We start from the raw sequence: 5,316 nt of genomic DNA on the forward strand, positions 1-5,316 counted from the left end.
TCTATTTTCATGTGTGGTATAAGGAAATGGTCCAATTTCATTTTTCTGCATGTGGCTGTCCAATATTCCCAACACCATTTGTTGAAGAGGCTATCTTTTTTCCATTGGACATTCTTTCCTGCTTTGCCGAAGATGAGTTGACCATAGAGTTGAGGGTCTATTTCGGGGCTCTCTATTCTGTTCCATTGATCTATATGTCTGTTTTTGTGCTGGTACCATACTGTCTTGATGATGACAGCTTTGTAATAGACCTTGAAGTCTGGAATTGTGATGTCACCAACTTTGGCTTTCTTTTTCAATATTCATTTGGCTATTCGAGGTCTTTTCTGGTTCCATATAAATTTTAGGATTATTTGTTCCATTTCTTTGAAAAAAATGGATGGTATTTTGATAGGAATTGCATTAAATGTGTAGATTGCTTTAGGTAGCATAGACATTTTCACAATATTTGTTCTTCCAATCCAGGAGCATGGAACATTTTCCCATTTCTTTGTGTCTTCCTCAATTTCTTCATGAGTACTTTATAGTTTTCTGAGTATAGATTCTTAGTCTCTTTGGTTAGGTTTATTCCTAGGTATCTTATGGTTTTGGGTGAAATTGTAAATGGGATTGACTCCTTAATTTCTCTTTCTTCTCTCTTGTTGTTGGTGTAAAGAAATGCAACTGATTTCTGTGCATTGATTTTATATCCTGATACTTTACTGAATTCCTGTACAAGTTCTAGCAGTTTTGGAGTGGAGTCATTTGGGCTTTCCACATATAGTATCATATCATCTGCAAAGAGTGATAGTTTGACTTCTTCTTGCCGATTTGGATGCCCTTAGTTTCTTTTTGTTGTCTGATTGCTGAGGCTAGGACTTCTAGTACTATGTTGAGTAGCAGTGGTGATAATGGACATCCCTGCTGTGTTCCTGACTTTATTGGAAAAGCTTTCAGTTTTTCTCCATTGAGAATGATATTTGCAGTGGGTTTTTCATAGATGGCTTTGATAATATTGAGGTATGTGCCCTCTATCCCTACACTTTGAAGAGTTTTGCTCAGGAAGGGATGCTGTACTTTGTCAAATGCTTTTTCAGCATCTATTGAGAGTATCATATGGTTCTTGTTCTTTCTTCTATTAATGTATTGTATCACATTGATTGATTTGTGGATGTTGAACCAACCTTGCAGCCCTGGAATAAATCCTACTTGGTCATGGTGAATAATCCTTTTAATGTACTGTTGGATCCTATTGGCTAGTATTTTGGTGAGAATTTTCGCATCTGTGTTCATCAAGGATGTTGGTCTGTAATTCTCTTTTTTGAAGGGATCCTTGTCTGGTTTTGGGATCAAGGTGATGCTGGCCTCATAAAAGGAATTTGGAAGTTTTCCTTCCATTTTTTGGAACAGTTTCAGGAGAATAGGAATAAATTCTTCTTTAAATGTTTGGTAGAATTCCCATCTGGCCCTTGGCTTTTGTTTGTTTGGAGATTTTTTTTTAAAGATTTTATTTATTTGACAGAGAGATATCACAAGTAGGCAGAGAGGCAGGCAGAGAGAGAGGGAAGCAGGGTCCCTGCTGAGCAGAGAGCCCGATGTGGGGCTCGATCTCAGGACCCCGAGATCATGACCGGAGCTGAAGGCAGAGGCTTTACCCCACTGAGCCACCCAGGCACCCCTGTTTGGAGATTTTTGATGACTGTTTCAGTCTCCTTACTGGTTATAGGTCTGTTCAGGTTTTCTATTTCTTCCTGGTTCAGTTGTGGTAGTTTATATGTCTCTAGGAATGCATCCATTTCTTCCAGATTGTCAAATTTGTTGGCGTAGAGTTGCTCATAGTATGTTCTTATAATTGTTTGTATTTCTTTGGTGTTGGTTGTGATCTCCCCTCTTCCATTCATGATTTTATTTATTTGGGTCCTTTCTCTTTTCTTTTTGATAAGGCTGGCCAGGGGTTTATCAATCTTAATTCTTTCGAAGAACCAGCTCCTAGTTTCATTGATTTGTTCTATTCTTTTTTGTTTGTTTGTTTCTATTTCATTGATTTATGCTCTGATCTTTATGATTTCTCTTCTCCTACTGGATTTAGGCTTTCTTTGTTGTTCTTTATCTAGCTCCTTTACGTGTAGGGTTACGTTGTGTATTTGAGACCTTTCTTGTTTCTTGAGAAAGGCTTGCATCGCTATATATTTTCCTCTCAGGACTGCCTTTGTTGTGTCCCACAGATTTTGAACCATTGTGTTTTCATTATCATTTGTTTCCATGAATTTTTCCAATTCTTCTTTAATTTCCTGGTTGACCCATTCATTCCTTAGAAGGATGCTGTTTAGTCTCCATGTACTTGGGTTCTTTACAAATTTCCTCTTGTGATTGAGTTTTAGCTTCAGAGCATTGTGGTCTGAAAATAAGCAGGGAATGATCCCAATCTTTTGATACCGGTTGAGACCTGATTTATGACCCAGGATGTGATCTATTTTGGAGAATGTTCCATGTGCACTAGAGAAGAATGTGTATTCTGTTGCTTTGGGATGGAATGTTCTGAATATATCTATGATGTCCATCTGGTCCAGTGTGTCATTTAAGCCCTTTATTTCCTTGTTGATCTTTTGCTTGGATGATCTGTCCATTTCAGTGAGGGGAGTGTTAAAGTCCCCTACTGTTTTTGTATTATTGTTGATGTGTTTCTTTGATTTTGTTAATTGGTTTATATAGTTGGCTGCTTCTACGTTAGGGGCATAGATATTTAAAATTGTTAGATCTTCTTTTTGGACAGATCCTTTGAGTATGATATAGTATCCTTCCTCATTTCTTACTGTAGTCTGTGGCTTAAAATCTAATTGATCTGATATAAGGATTGCCACCCCAGCTTTCTTCTGATGTCCATTAGCATGGTAAATTCTTTTCCACCCCCTTACTTTAAATCTGGAGGTGTCTTCGGGTCTAAAATGAGATTCTTGTAGGCAGCATATTGATGGGCTTTGTTTTTTTATCCATTCTGATACCCTGTGTCTTTTGATTGGGGCATTTAGCCCATTAACATTCAGGGTAACTGTTGAGAGATATGAATTTAGTGCCATCGTATTGCCTGTAAGGTGACTGTTACTGTATATTGTCTCTGTTCCTTTCTGATCTACTACTTTTAGGCTCTCTCTTTGCTTAGAGGACCCCTTTCAATATTTCCTGTAGAGCTGGTTTGGTGTTTGCAAATTCTTTTCAGTTTTTGTTTGTCCTGGAAGATTTTTATCTCTTCTTCTATTTTTAAGGAAAGCCTAGCTGGATATAATATTCTTGGTTGCATGTTTTTCTCGTTTAGTGCTCTGAATATATCATGCCCGTTCTTTCTGGCCTGCCAGGTCTCTGTGGATAAGTCTGCTGCCAATCTAATATTTTTACCCTTGTATGTTACAGACTTCTTTTCCCGGGCTGCTTTCAGGATTTTCTCTTTGTCACTGAAACTTGTAAATTTTACTATTAGGTGACGGTGTGTGGACTTATTGATTTTGAGGGGGGGTTCTCTGCACCTGCTGGATTTTGATGCTTGTTCCTTTTGCCATATTAAGGAAGTTCTTTCCAATAATTTTTTCCAGTATACCTTCTGCTCCCCTCTCTCTTTCTTCTTCTTCTGGAATCCCAATTATTCTAATGTTTCGTCTTATGGCATCACTTATCTCTCGAATTCTCCCCTCATGGTCCAGTATTTGTTTGTCTCTCTTTTGCTCAGCTTCTTTATTCTCTGTCATTTAGTCTTCTATATCACTAATTCTTTCTTCTGCCTTATTTATCCTAGCAGTGGGAGCCTCCATTTCTGATTGCACCTCATTAATAGCTTTTTTGATTTCAACTTGGTTGGATTTTAGTTCTTTTATTTCTCCAGAAAGGGCTTTTATATCTCCCGAGAGGGTTTCTCTAATATCTTCCATGCCTTTTTCGATCCTGGCTACAACCTTCAGAATCATCATTCTGAACTCTAGATCTGACATATTACCAATGTCTGTATCGATTAGGTCCCTAGCCTTCGGTACTGCCTCTTATTCTTTTTTTTGTGGTGAGTTTTTCCTCCTTGTCATTTTGTCCAGATAATAATATATGAAGGAGCAAATAAAATACTAAAAGGGTGGCAAAGACCCCAGGAAAATGTGCTTTAACCATATCAAAAGAGACCCCAAATCATGGGAGGCAGAAAGGGGATAAAAAGAAGTTCAGAAAAAAATTAAAAAAAGAAAACAAATAAAGAAAAAATATAAAAAAGAATATATATATGTATATATATATATATATACACATATACATATATATATGCACATATATATATATACACATATACATATATATATATATATGCACATATATATATATGTATATGTGTATATATATATATTAGACTGGTGACTAGAACAGGGTCACCCATTTAATTTTGGGAGTATTTTGGTCTCTTAGAAGAAACTACCTCCCAAAATTTTAAAGAACGAAAAACATATATAAGGGTAAATACAATGAAGGGATGGAATATGCCTATAAAGATGAAAAAAAATTTTTTTTTTAAATTTCTAAAAAGGGAGTTGATAAATTAAGTTGGTTGGGAGAATAAAGAAAAAGTGGAGAGAATTTGCTCGGGCTGGAGACTAGAACAACCCTGGAGCTAGATTTAGGGTATATTTTGATCTATTAGAGGAAGTTGAACCCCAAATTTTTTAGAAGAAAAAACCCTATGTGTATACAAAAAATAAAGTTAGATACAATGAAGGATAAAATATGACTATAATAATGAAGTTTCAAAAAAGATTATTTTTTTATGAAAGGTATTGTTAAGATAAACTAGTTAAAAAACATTAAAAGAGGAAAGGGTAAAAGTTTAAAAAAAATTAGCAGAGGAAAAAAAATAAAATTAAAAAAAATTAACTGCAAGACTGAAGAATCATGGGGAGAAAGCCATGAATTCCATGCTTTGCTTTCTCCTCCTCTGGAATTCCGCTCTTTTCCTTGGTAAGTGAACTTGGTCTTGGCTGGATTTCTTGTTGATCTTCTGGGGGAGGGGCCTGTTGTAGTGATTCTCAAGTGTCTTTGCCCTAGGCGGAATTGCACCGCCCTTTCCAGGGGCCAGGCTAAGTAATCCGCTGGGGTTGAATGTCAGGAGCTTTTGTTCCCTGAACACTTTCCGTAGAGTTCCGGAGGATGGGAATGAAAATGGCGGCCTCCCAATTTCCAGTCCAGAGGAGCCAAGAGCTCGGGGCCCCACTCCTCAGTGCGCCCTCAGAGAAAAGCGCTCAATCACTCCCGTCTCCCTGGCCTCTGGCTGTGCTCCGAGCTCACCCAGCCTGTGACCAGTTCAAGGTAACC

Source organism: Lontra canadensis, unplaced genomic scaffold (genome assembly GCF_010015895.1).
Source record: "Lontra canadensis isolate GAN:19392208 unplaced genomic scaffold, GSC_riverotter_1.0 scaffold86, whole genome shotgun sequence".
Classification (NCBI taxonomy): Eukaryota; Metazoa; Chordata; class Mammalia; order Carnivora; family Mustelidae; genus Lontra; species Lontra canadensis.